The sequence below is a fragment of the Diceros bicornis genome, chromosome 24, assembly GCF_020826845.1.
Source record: "Diceros bicornis minor isolate mBicDic1 chromosome 24, mDicBic1.mat.cur, whole genome shotgun sequence".
Classification (NCBI taxonomy): Eukaryota; Metazoa; Chordata; class Mammalia; order Perissodactyla; family Rhinocerotidae; genus Diceros; species Diceros bicornis.
In genome coordinates, this window is record NC_080763.1 from 10,160,843 (window position 1) to 10,175,758 (window position 14,916).

The following is a 14,916-nucleotide window of genomic DNA, read 5'->3' on the forward strand; positions in this document are numbered from 1 at the left end:
AAACTAACTGTATCTCCAACTCAAGTTCCCCTTAGCTACTGGATCACAAAAATGACTGTGGTTACTCCAGTGCCATCCAGCGCTAGGGAAAATGTGACAAAGTGAAAAAGGAGTGGAAAGAGACAGTGGTCTATTGCAGTTAAATTATCTTATATTGGAAATTTTACAAAAATGCATGATCGTGTGAACATATTGCTAGGATCCCTCCCAGGGCCTTGGAAGGGGCCTGTGCAAGTGAGGTGTCTTGAAACCTAAGCATCACTTGCTTCAAGGTAATTCTGCCTTTGCACTGGCCCAGTGACTATTGATGAGAACAGGTTTTCTGACTCCAAGTTCAGTACTCTTTTCTATTATCTGGGACATCATATATTTTCCTGGACAGTTTTGACAAGGTTTGACTCAAAAGCTGTTTTAAAAAATGGTTCATTGATGGAGGGAGGGAGTTTAAGATGGCAAATGGAGAGTTGGCTTTGGGTAGAACTACGAGATAGACAGATTACCCCTTAGAACCTGGTTACCTTTCCTTCTGGGGGATCTTCCCCTTGCCTCCTTACAGGTGCCGCCACCCAAACTGTCAAAAACCCTTCAGTGCACTTCACCCTCCCTTCATCAAAATCCATTCTCAGTTGTCACCAAAAAATCAGATAAACCAATTCACATTAACATACAAATAGCTACTAAAAGCTTAATAAATTACCTACAGATGGGGGCCTGGGAGGGTACTTACTAACAGCTAGGAGATAATCCTTTAATTTAATAACCCCAAACCACTAAGGGTAGCAATTCAGACATCACTAGTAGGCTGGTTGTAAATTATTTTTGGTTGGAAGGGAGCCAGGAATCCATCAAGTCATTCTAGGGAAGTAGATGACTGCTTTTTGGGTCAGATAGCACCAATATTAAAAATAAAATAAAGTAAAATAAACTTGCTGGGCCCTCAGCTTTCCCCTCAAGTTGCAATTCCTTCTCTATCATTCCCTTCACCAGCAAACTTCGTGAGAGAATAGCCTGCATTCTGTGCCTCCATTTCTTCACTATATACTCACTCCTTAACCTCCTGCAGCCTGGCTTTCACTTGCATCATTCCATCAAAACTGTTCCCTCAGAGGCCCTATATGGTCCTCAAACTCCTCAACCTGTTGATCTTCAATACTGTTGAGCATCCCTTCCTTCTAACCAGGGGCAGGATTAGGTTGAGGCAAGCAAGGTGCATAAGGTACAAAATTTAAGGAGGCACTCTCTCTCTAAAAGTCCTACAAGTTCAGGGTTGGCACCTGAGAGTGAGTACCTCCTAAAATTTTGCACCATAGATGCCTTGCTTCCCTCACACTAGTCCCAGACCTGCCTCTGAAACATAACTGAGCTTCTCACCACATTCAGAGCATGGCCTACAATTTGCTGCTTTCATGCCTTTGCTCATGCTGCAGGTGTAAGTGGATCTCCATGCTTTGTGCCTGCCCTGCACCCTTTCCTACCTTCTTCTGGTAGCAGCACCCTTAGGAAATTGCTCCTACCCAATTCAGTGTTTTCTGGTGGGGCTGCCAAACACAGTATCTCCCTCCCCAACTCCTAGCAAGTATAACCACCAAGCTGAGCCAGTCCTTTCCAAGAATTTGTGAATTGGAAGCAGAGGGGCAACTCTCTTTACTCTTGGATTGAGAGCAGTAAGAATATGATGCCAGAGTTATTGGCAGCCATATCACCTTCTACAAGAAGGAGCCTTGAGGAGAAGAAGCAGGATGGAGGAAGGAGAGACAGAAAAAGCTAAAGCTGATTAAGTCTTTGTATGCTGTTGACAGTGAAGCTAGCTCCAGCCTTGTCTTTTCTGGTCTTGGTTACAGGAGCTAATATATTACCCTCCTACTTTTTCTTTCTCAGTTTAAGCTATTTTGAATTACTGTCACTGGCAAACAGGAGTGCTGAGATAGAACATGTAAGTTCTTCCTTTTCTCTCACCCCATCTCCACAGGTACATAGACCCAACTTGCAAGGCTTAGCTCAAAGGCCATTGCTGCCAGAGACTTCCTTCTTCCATAGGATTTAAATGATCTCTCCCTTCTCTGAACTGCTGTGGCATTTTATACATCTCTCATAGTTATTTAGCTTCATGTCTTATATTTCCTACTGTACTATATGTTCTTCAAGGGTAAGATCCATAATCTTTGTTATCCTCTAAGAACTGAGTGCAGGATCTTTGACACAGTAGAAAATCATTTTTGCTGAATGAATGAATTAAATGGATGAACGAACGTAACTAAAAGATATCTGGAATCAGTATGTTTCATTTCAGGAAATTTTAGTCTGAATAATCTGAAGTTCTAAAAAAAAAAAGTATTTTTTTTCCAAAAGAAAAACAAAGAAGGAATGGCCCACTGATGGCTAGGGAAAGATGGTGAATGTTAAAGGGTTCTAGAGTTTTTTAAAAAGTGGGAAAATGAGACCTCATGTTTATATTTACTCATATCTAAATAAATAAACTCTGGAATGATATACAGGAAACTATAAACAGTGGTTTCAAGTTTGGGGAAACAACTGAGCAGATGGGGGACAGAGAAGAGAGGGAGACATTTCACTGCATACTTTGTATATTTTAATTTTTTTAACCAGGTAAATCATTGCCTATTCAAAAGTTAAATTAAAACTAAATGAATAAAATAATAACTAAATAAAGTGGTTTTGTTGTAGAGATCATTTACCTACAAGATGAGAGGAAAAACCTACTTTCCTAACGTAATATGCATGCAGTGATAGCACCATGCTCTGGTTTTAAGAGTGTGAGAGCTCAAATAATTTATTTAGAAATGAAAATGACATGCCCTGGAAAATTCTGTTAGAGTTCTCAATAAATGGAGCAAACACCCCTGGTGATGAGAAGGACAGTAATGTTGAAGCTAAATGCAAAGTGTTCAAATAAAATTGTTTTATACATTAAGAAAAGGGTAACAGAGAACCCAGAATTCTTCATCTACTAATTACTGTTTTTCTTTCCAGTAAAAAAAGAAATCATTTTCTTAGAAATTATTGAAATTTATACTTTCAGACGGGTGAATTCTGTTGTATGCAAATTATATCTCAATAAATCTGCTTTTAAAAACGTAAAATGTTAGATTGAAAGAGACCTTAGAGATTTTGTCTAGTCATTTCCAATCTTTTATCCAAAAACTCCTTTTATTTTGTTTTCAATTATGGACTCCCATATCTTGAAAGATTTTATGACCTAAATAAAATCATATAAACCACTGTGATGGATAATGCTAATAAGCAATAGAATTAAGTAGGTTTACAGACCAAAAAAAGTCTTAACTTCATTCTGGTAGTTTAAAAGTTGAAAGGTCTTTTGACACAATCTACTTAGGTACTAACTTGTAATTAGCTAAAATAGCATTCCTATTACCTAAAGGAAGCAGCTTGGTGTTTGATTTATAACATCTTAACTAATAAACCTATAGTATCTTAACTTGTATAAATCAGAAATCTAATTCTCGTGAAGAAGTACTTTCACTGTCAACACCCAATGGTATCACTAAAACTATTATAGATACTCAAACTGGTCAGAAATCCACTCACTCATTCAATCATCCTATAATCATCCATTCATTCATTCATTCTTTCAACATGTGTTGGGCAGGTAATATGTGCAAGGCTCTTTCACCTTTCTACCCACACTAAAAATCTCTTCACCTTTTAACAGTTTAAGTAATTAACAGTAAACAACTGTCCAATAGGCAGAGATCAGAAAGGAGCATTTAGCCATGTGAAATGAGTTCAAATTTCTAAACTCAGCTAAATTACATTCTCAGACCCAGAAGGAACTTGCTGAGGTAGTCTCTGAGTCACTACCAGAAAGCTTAATCAATGGACAATAAGAGAGATGCCAGAATCTTGGAACAAGAAGATAATCTCCTTAGTTCAGAAAAAGGAAAAAGGGTAGATTCTAGAAACCGTAGAATGAGCCATCGTTCTACAACTGCAGTGAGGACCACAGTGCAGTGCCACAAGTCACCATCCTAAGTCAACATTTTTATTCTGGAGGACGGTTAAAAAAAAAGTCATCTTTTGAAATGAACAGAATTATAACCCAAAAGAATAATTAATATGATGGATGATAAAAATAAAATTCAGGATGATCTTACTATACTGGAATATTGGGCCAAAACTAGCAAGATAAACTTTAATAAGTCTTGCCCAAATTTCCAGGCTTTAAAAACCTGTGACTACAAAATAAGGTCACAAGTCACAATTCCACTAAATTTTAAAATTACAATAGACACTCCTGTTTGATTGAAGCAAACCACCTGAGAGTTCCCCAGATTGTGTTACAGTGTGCTTATGTTGGTCTGCTATGACCACTTTGTCATGATACCACACTCCTGCTACTGCATGAGACTGCCACGCCACCGGGCACAGCTGTCTCTGCTTATGATCCCCCCACTGTAACTTCCTCTCTGGCCTCAAGGAAGAAGATTCTGTTCTCCCCTTTTCACCTCCATCCACATGGGCAGACCCTCCACTAAAATCCCAGAAGTACAGCTAACGTGAAGAAGCCACAAGTTCTGAATAAAATTTTACTTAAGGGTTAGAGGATAACAGAAAGGAAGCATAAAGCAGGAAATACTACTGCTACTAGTAGAAGTGACTATTGTCAGAGCCCATGGACTGAGCCCTTGCCCAGTCCTTTCTAGGGCTCCTGGCCTGGCTCTACCTCCCAGGACCATCCACTCACGGACAGTGCTTTAACATCTCTACCCCTACCAGTTCAAGCTACACTCTGCCCAAGGCCCAGAGAGAGAAACAAGTTCACCCTACCCCACCTTTCAGTCTAATCAGCAGTTAAAGGTAGCTGGAAAGTTTAGTCCTCCACAGCATTCAACTATGCCACCTAGTGAGATGTGGGCTGGGCAGAAACTGAGCCCGGAGGCGTCAGGGTCAGTCGATACAGTAAATAAAAGAGTAAGCTCCAGTATTGGGACCCATGGGTCCCAGGCCAGACAAGACGGTAGCAAAAGGTCCCTAGGTGACACCAAAAGCCAAAGGAAAAAAAATCCTTAGTTCAGAGAGGAACTTGGGGCACAATGAAAGCACCAAGAGAAGTTGATTAGCTATTTCTCAGGACAGTTTGTGTCTGAGGATTGATCTTCCAAGGCCAAAGTCAGAGAAAAAAACTGAATATAGGAGGACATCACACCAAAATGCTGCTCAGCAGGACAGAGAACAGTGCAGGACCTCAGGGCAAAAGCCAATAAAAGGAATCAGGGCTCCTTAGAGAAGTGGTTGATTCTAGGGCTGGGGCAGAATTAGCCTGGATGATCTCGTGGTACCAGAAAACAAGGAAGTTCTCAAAAAAGGATGGGGCAAGTCAAAAGGATAAAGGCCAACCCAAAGGAGCCCTGCAATGGCCAAATTTGGATCAATTTCAGCAACTAAATAAATAATGATAGTATTGGGTTATAATCCATAGTATGAAATAAATATCCATGAGTCCATACTAGTATAAATTAATGAATGAATAAGCAAATGGGGAAGAAAGGGCAGCTTTTCCTTACAGAAGAATTCTAATTAATAAATGTAGGAGGAGGCGGAGTCAAGATGGCGGCGTAAGCAGACTCTGAACTCACCTCCTCCCGTGGACACAGCCAATTTACAACTACTCGTGGAAAAATTACCCCTGAGACAGAACTGAAAACTGGATAAAGGAACTCCTGCAACAACGGACAATCCTAACTGAGGTGGAAGAGGCAGAGACTCCCTTCTGGAGAGGAAAAACGCTGCCTTCACAAGCCGCCAGCTTCAGGGCCGCCGGGAGCAGCTCACAGGTATGCAGCCTCCCTGGAGGCGCGGGGCCCTGAGCCGGGAGCACCCCCCGCTGTGGGCATTTTGTGGACCCAGTACAATCGAGACCAGCGGCATAATATCTGACTTTCCCTGCTACTAAAACACTGGGGAGTACCCCCAGAAAACCCGGTTCACAAAGAAACTAAAACTGGCTCTTAAAGGGCCCGCGCGCAAACTCACCCGTTTCAGACAGCATCTTAAAATCACCAGAAAGAAAGGTACACGGTGCTTTGGTGACAAGAGACTCACGTAATAGGCCCCGAGCGCATCTCGGTGAGGGGTGAGACCTCTCCAGGGACTGGGACATTGGCGGCGGCCATTGTTGTGGCCTGGTGTGGGCGTGCTGACACAGATGCCATTGGAGTTCTCCCTGAGGCCTGCTAGCCCAGGGTCTGCCCCACCCGCTAGAGCACCGATTTAATCCAGCTCAGCCAGGACAGGCAGCCCACCCTAGAGACTGGCCCCACCCAACAACAAGCCCTCAGGCAACTTGTGGGCCTGCACAGATTGGTGACTGTATTCTCTGCAGCCTGGCAACTGAGCCAACTTGAGCGGGGCAGGGTGTGCACAAGGAGCAGGTGGAGAGTGTGGGGTGGTGGCGGAGTGTGTGGGGCTCCCGCCGTGGAGAGACTGGGTCTGCTTGGGGAGGTCGGGGCACTCACACGGGGCAGGACTGTGTTGACTGTGTGTGTGGACCTGTGGGCGGCAGGGCTTGTCAGCTGCAGAAGACTTGTGCTTCTCAAAGACCCACATAGGGGGTTTGCCCCAGCTTCCAAAGCCTGAAACAATTGGGTACTCCTGTGCCTGATGCCAGCCCCACCCAGCTACAATCCTCAGAGAGCTGACAAGAGACCTAATAGGCTAGAGGCTTACAGCAATTGTAAGGCCCTGAGCCTAACAACCTGCCACAGTGGGGGCCTACTCACTTAAAAGAAATACTGCAACACAAACGTGGTATTAGAACTTGCAGCCAACTGTGCTGCGGCTCCCCACACCTCATAAAGAGACTGAAGGGCCCACAACAACTACAAGCAGCTGAGCATTACAACAGCTGGCCAGGAGCATAACTCAGCCTCCCTGGGCGCCTACAGAGAGAGCAAACAGGCCACAACAGAAGGACTCACGTAGCCCACATAGGGGTCAACCCTGGAACATTGAGAACTGAGGGAAGCACACTGGAAGCCTCCTAAGGCATCACTTACATAAGGTCACCTATCCAAGAGCAGGAGACGTAGCTGACCTACCTAATACGTAGACACAAGCACAGGGAAAGAGGCAAAATGAGGAGGCAAAAGAATACATTCCAAGTAAGGGAACAGGACAAAATCCCAGAAAAGGAACTAAGTGAAACAGAAATGAGCAACCGACCCGACAGAGAGTTCAAACTAAGAGTGTTAAGGATGCTCACTGATCTGGGGAGAAGAATAGATGAACTCAGTGAGAATGTCAACAAAGAAATGGAAGATATAAAAAAGAACCAATCAGAAATGAGGAATACAATACTGGAAATGAAAAATTCATTAGAGGGACTCAAAAGCAGAGTAGAGGATACAGAAGAACGGATCTGTGAGCTGGACGAAAGATAGAAGAAATTACCCAAGGTGAACAGGTAAAAGAGAAAAGAATTAAAAAGACTGAGGACAGTCTAAGGGACCTCTGGGACAACATCAAGCACACTAACATCCGTGTTATAGGTGTCCCGGAAGGAGAAGAGCGAGACAAGGGGGCAGAGAATCTATTTCAAGAAATAATAGATGAAAACTTCCCTAATCTAAGGAAGGAAACAGACAACCAGGTACAGGAAGCACAGAGAGCCCCAAACAAGGTAAACCCAAAGAGGCCCACACCAAGGCACATCATAATCAAAATGTCCAGAATTGAAGATAAAGAGAGAATCCTAAAAGCCACAAGACAATGTCAAGTTACATACAAAGGAAACCCCATAAGGCTATCAGCTGACTTCTCAGCAGAAACCTTACAGGCTAGAAGAGAGTGGCACGATATATTTAAAGTGCTAAAAGGAAAAAACTTACAGCCAAGAATACTCTACCCAGCACAGTTATCATTCAAAATGGAAGGAGAGATCAAAATTTTCCCAGATAAGCAAAAATTAAAGGAGTTTGTCACCAAGAAACCAGTTCTACAAGAAATGTTAAAGGGACTGATTTAAGGGGAAAAGAGAAGACCACAAATAGGAAAAATTATCTATTTCCATGATTAGAACGTAATGGATACAAATGCACAAAAAAGAGGTTAGATATGATATCAAAAACATAAAAGGAGGGAGGAGGGGAGTTAAAGAGTACAGCTTTCAGACAGAGGTCAAACTAAAGTGACCATCAATTCCGTATAGAAGAAGAAAGGAACAGAGAAGGACTACTAAAACACTGAGAAAAAAAAAGTTTAAAAATAGCCATAAGTACATACTTATCAATAGCTACTTTAAACGTCAATGGACTAAATGCTCCAATTAAAAGGCATAGGGTGGCTGACTGGATAAAAAAACAAGACCCATATATATGCTGCATACAAGAGACACACTTCAGACCTAAAGACACTCATAAACTGAAAGTGAAGGGATGGAAAAGATACTCCACGCAAATGGCAATGAAAAGAAAGCTGGGGTAGCAGTACTCATAGCAGACAAAATAGACTTTAAAACAAAAACTGTAAAAAGAGACAAAGAAGGGCATTACATAATGATCAAGGGAACAATCCAACAAGAGGATATAACACTTGTAAATATCTACGCACCCAATGTAGGTGCACCTAAATATATAAAGCAATTATTAACAGACATAAAAACAGAAATAGACAGTAACACAATAATAGTAGGGGACTTTAACACTCCCCTTACACCAACGGATAGATCATCCAAACAGAAGATCAATAAGGAAACATTGGCCTTAAATGACACACTAGAACAGATGGACCTAGTAGATATATAGAGAGCATTCCATCCAAAAACCGAAGAATACACGTTCTTTTCAAATGCACATGGAACATTCTCCAGGATTGATCACATATTAGGCCACAAAACAAGTCTCCATAAATTAAGAAGATTGAAATAATACCAAGCATCTTTTCTGACCACAAGGGTATGAAACTAGAAATCAACTATAGGAAGAAAATCAGAAAAGCCACAAATACGTGGAGATTAAACAAAATGCTACTGAACAACGACTGGGTTAATGAAGAAATCAAAGAAGAAATAAAAAAATACCTAGAGACAAATGAAAATGAAAATACGACATGCCAGAATTTATGGGATACAGCAAAAGCAGTTCTAAGAGGGAAGTTTATAGCGATACAGGCCTATCTCAACAAACGAGAAAAATCTCAAATAAACAATCTAACAATGCACCTGAAGGAACTGGAAAAAGAAGAACAAACCAAGCCCAAAATCAGTAGAAGAAGGGAAATAATAAAAATCAGAGCAGAAATAAATGAAATAGAGACCAAAAAAACAATAGAAAAAATTAATAAAACCAAGAGCTGGTTCTTTGAAAAGATCAACAAAATTGACAAACCTTTAGCTAGACTCACCAAGAAAAAAAGAGAGAAGGCACAAATAAGTAAAATCAGAAATGAAAGAGGAGAGGTTACAACAGACACCTCAGAAATACAAAAGATTATAAGAGAATACTATGAAAAGCTATATGCCAACCAATTCGACAATCTGGAAGAAATGGATAAATTCTTAGAATCATACAAACTTCCAAAACTGGATCAAGAAGAAGTAGAGAATTTGAATAGACCAATCACCAGTAAGGAGATCAAAACAGTAATCACAAACCTCCCCAAAAATAAAAGTCCAGGACCAGACGGCTTCCCTGGTGAATTCTACCAAACATTCAAAGAAGACTTAATACCTATCCTTCTCAAACTCTTCCAAAAAATTGAGGAGTGGGGGAAGCTCCCTAACTCATTCTACGAAGATGCCATTACCCTGATACCAAAACCAGACAAGGACAACACAAAAAAAGAAAATTACAGGCCAATATCACTGATGAACATCGATGCAAAAATCCTCAACAAAATACTAGCAAATCACATACAACAATACGTTAAAAAGATTATACACCATGATCAAGTGGGCTTTATTCCAGGGATGCAGGGATGGTTTAACATTCGCAAATCAATCAACGTAATACACCACATTAATAAAATGAAGAATAAAAATCACATGATCATCTCAATAGATGCAGAGAAAGCATTTGACAAGCTACAGCATCCATTTATGATAAAAACTCTGAATAAAATGGGTATAGGAGGAAAGTACCTCAACATAATAAAGACCATATATGAGAAACCCACAGCTAATATCATCCTCAATGGTGAAAAACTGAAAGCTATCCCTCTAAGAACAGGAACCAGACAAGGATGCCCACTGTCACCACTCCTATTTGACATAGTACTGGAAGTCCTAGCCAGAGCAATCAGGCAAGAGAAAGAAATAAAAGGGATCCAAAGTGGAAAGGAAGAAGTGAAACTGTCACTATTTGCAGATGACATGATTTTATATATAGAAAACCCTAAAGAATCCACCAGAAAACTTTGAGAAGTAATAAACGAATATGGTAAAGTTGCAGGATACAAAATCAACATACAAAAATCAGTTGCATTTCTGTACACTAACAGCGAAGTAGCAGAAAGGGAAATTAAGAATACCATCCCATTTACAATTGCAACAAAACGAATAAAATATGTAGGAATAAACTTAACCAAAGAGGTGAAAGATCTGTACACTGAAAACTATGAAACATTTCTGAAAGAAACTGAAGAAGACACAAAGAAGTGGAAAGATATTCCGTGCTCTTGGATTAGAAGAATTAGCATAGTTAAGATGTCCATACTTCCTAAAACCATCTATAGATTCAATGCAATCCCTACCAAAGTTCCAACAACATTTTTCACAGAAATAGAACAAAGAATCCTAAAATTTATATGGAACAACGAAAGACCCGGAATAGCTAAAGGAATCCTGAGAAAAAAGAACAAAGCTGGAGGTATCACACTCCCTGATTTCAAAATATACTACAAAGCTATAGTAACCAAAACAGCATGGTACTGGCACAAAAACAGACACACAGATCAATGGAATAGAATCGAAAGCCCAGAAATAAACCCACACATCTATGGACAGCTAATCTTTGACAAAGGAGCCAAGAACATACAATGGGGAAAAGAAAGTCTCTTCAACAAATGGTGTTGGGAAAACTGGATAGCCATATGCAAAAAAATGAAAGTAGACCCTTACCTTACACCATACACAAAAATTAACTCCACATGGATTAAAGACTTGAATGTAAGATCTGAAACTGTGAAACTTCTAGAAGAAAACATAGGCAGTACGCTCTTCGACATTGGTCTTAGCAACATCTTTTCAAACACCACGTCTGACCGGGTAAGACAAACAATAGAAAAAATAAACAAATGGGACTACATCAAACTAAAAAGCTTCTGCACAGCAAAGGAAACCATCAAGAAAACGAAAAGACAACCTAACAATTGGGAGAAGATATTTGCAAACCATACTTCTGATAAGGGCTTAATCTCCAAAATATATAAAGAACTCATGCATCTCAACAACAAAAAAACTACCAACCCAATTAAAAAATGGGCAAAAGACCTGAACAGACATTTCTCCAAAGAAGATATACAGATGGCCAACAGACACATGAAGAGATGTTCAAAATCACTAACTATCAGGGAAATGCAAATCAAAACTACAATGAGATATCACCTCACACCCGTCAGAATGGCTATAATTAACAAGACAGGAAACAACAAGTGTTGGAGAGGATGTGGAGAGAAGGGAACTCTCATACACTGCTGGTGGGAGTGCAAACTGGTGCAGCCACTATGGGAAACAGTATGGAGATTCCTCAAAAAATCAAGGATAGAACTACCATATGATCCAGCTATTCCACTGTTGGGTATTTATCCAAAAAACTTGAAAACACCAATTTGTAAAGGTACATGCACCCCTGTGTTCATTGCAGCGTTATACACAACAGCCAAGACTTGGAAGTAACCTAAGTGCCCATCAAGGGATGAATGGATAAAGAAGCTGTGGTATATATACACAATGGAATACTACTCAACCATAAGAAACGATGAAATCCAGCCATTTGTGACAACATGGATGGACATTGAGGGTATAATGCAAAGTGAAATAAGTCAGAGGGAGAAGGTCAAATACCGTATGATTTCCTTCATTAAGTAGTAGATAATAACAACAATAAACAAACACATAGGGACAGAGATTGGATTGGTGGTTACCAGAGGGGAAGGGGGGAGGGAGGAGGGTGAAAGGGATAATTCGGCACATGTGTGTGGTGATGGGTTGTAATTAGTATTTTGGTGGTGAACATGATGTAATCTATGCAGAAATAGAAGTACAATGATATACACCTGAAATTTTTACAATGTTATAAACCAATGTTACTGCAATAAACAAAAAATTAAAAAATAAAGAAATAAATGTAGAGAGAATAAGAAATACAAAGTCATTATTAGGCAAATACTGCAATAATAATTGTTGCAGACAAGATCCACCTATGGATGCAAAACTCAGTGGGCAAAGTTTGAGGAGAAAAAGGATATTAACCTACTCGCAAAGTATCTCAAGACAGTTATCAATTACAAAAGGGAAAATAGTAACTTTACAGTGAAGAAACTGGACACGACAAACTTAACCAAGTGGTCAAGGTTAGCATCACCAGTAATAAGACATATTAATATCAGTTAGCTCTGTTATGATGTCCTGAGAAGGACACAAGATGACTGGTATGGTATTCTTGCCAAAAATGTATAACCCCCTCATGGGGATACACCAGACAAACCCAAGTTGAGGGACATTCTGCAAACTAACTAGTATTCTTCAAGTGTCAAGATTATGAAAGACAAGGAAAGACTAAAGAATGTCACAGATCAGCAGAGACTAAAGAGACACACAACTAAATGCAACGTGGGATCCTAAAAGAGAAAAGAAAGACATTGGGAAAAACTGGTGAACTTTCAACAAGATTCGTAATTTAGATAACAGTAATGTACTAATGTTAATTTCCTGGTTTTTCCATTGTACAATGGTTATGTATATAGTTAACATTAGAGGAAGCTGAGTGAAGCATATTTATGAAATCTTTGTACTATTTTTGCAAATTTTCTGTGTCTAAAATTATTACAAAATAAAAAGTGAAAAACACGTCATCACCTGTTTTGGAGTCAATACATTCTTTGTGATAGGAAGGCTCCCGCATGTTTGTGCTTCCAGGTGCGAGTGGTGGAGTGTCAAATAGACATGTGCTTATTCATTGTTAAATCAAACTGCAAAAACCAAGGAAAGTCATTTTGCATAATTTTAATTCACCTAAATGAAAAACATTAAATTGATTTCCTCTCTCCCTCTTCCTCCCCTCATCAAAAAAAAAAAAAAAAGCAAAAACAAAAAAAAAACCACAAAAAAACTGAGGGGAACATCAAAGAACATTCTGTGTTAAGATTATCAAATTACCTTAGCTGAGTCACCATCAATCACCACGGGCATATTGTTCTTTAATTTGTATTTACTCGTTAATGTGGCATTCCCTAATCAATATTTTTTAGAATCCTTTAAAATGTAGTTTCTTACTCTTGAATCACTGCCACAAAACACATGTTGTTGCCTCTGAATTTCTTCTTAACCTTAAATGACTGCTATTGTCTTTTGCATAGATTCTTTTGCTCTCCCCCTTCTACAAAAGGGGTTAGTAGTAATCCCAAGGAAATCAAAGATCCATGGCTATTTTATATCTCGAGTAAGATGTGTCAATAAAGACTATTCCTGATCCTTTTCTCCCCTCATTAGGTAGAGTCAGAATTTGAGGGAAGTCCTGAATCTCAGAGCAAGTTCCAAAGGGAGCTCACTGCCACAGTCAGTACAAACTAGAGAGAGGGGTGAACAGGTGTAGAGTGAAAGCAATGGCAGATATTTTGAAGGTGGAATTAGAGAAGAAAACAAGGGTCCCTTTGGAGTCTAAAGTCCTCATGCTTTCCTACATATTGATAAAGAATTTCCTTGCTCTGTAAATTTGTGGTGTAGAAATTCTTGAATTTTGAAGACAAATGCATTACATTTCTGGTTACTTGTATTACACTCTGGGTAGATAAGCAATCAGATTTCTCCTTTTGATCCCACATCTATTTTAAGAAATAAATCCAAAGAAGTAAAAACTAGTAAGGCTTTCAATTTGTGTCTTAGGTAGATTCCTTTGCACCTACCAAAGGCCAAGAGGAAATACTATAGTTTAAAGTAAGTATCTCAGAATCAATAGACTGATTAGACTGACTCCTATTTGCAGAATCTCTGGGCAATTATACAGACTTTGGGTTACAAACCTGTTTCTGCTTACTATCACTACCACTCTGGAGGAGAGACCACATTTCTTTCTCAACTGGTGAATTAATCAACAATGACTAGAGTCAGTAATTGTAAAATTGCAATAAAGAGTTACCCATAAAGCCATGGAACTTTCTCCAACTGTAAACTTGCCTGATTTCCTACCCATACATCCCTCCTTCGTACCTGGCCCCTTTTAATCGAGACCTGTGGCCTTACTCCTCCCACTCTCTCAAACTCCAAGACTTCTGCTCCCCCCCATATGGGATGTGAAGGGCTTTAGTTCAGCACTAACGGAATGGACATCAAACCAGCCTGTCTTCCAGCTCAGACCTCAGATTTGGTACCTGGAGTTCAACTGTGCTTCTAAAACTAAACCCTTGCTTTTTTCCTAGTTCTAATACCTTAAACATTTGTCTTGATAATCTTCCCCTCTCCCAGTTTCTGAACTTTACCTTGGTCTTTACCTTGCTCATGCCAGTCTCTATTCTCATCCCCCATCCCCACACGCGTCACGTGAATACTGTCCCTAAACCCCAGTCCTCGATGTGGAGCCCTCTTACTGGCCGCCTGAGCACCTAGAAGACATGCTCTGCCTACCTGAACTTCTTCCCACTGCCCACAGCAAGGTGTCCTCTTCAGCCCCAGCCTTGCCGTCTGAGTGTGTCATCCCACTGCAGACCACAGTCCCAGACCCTTTT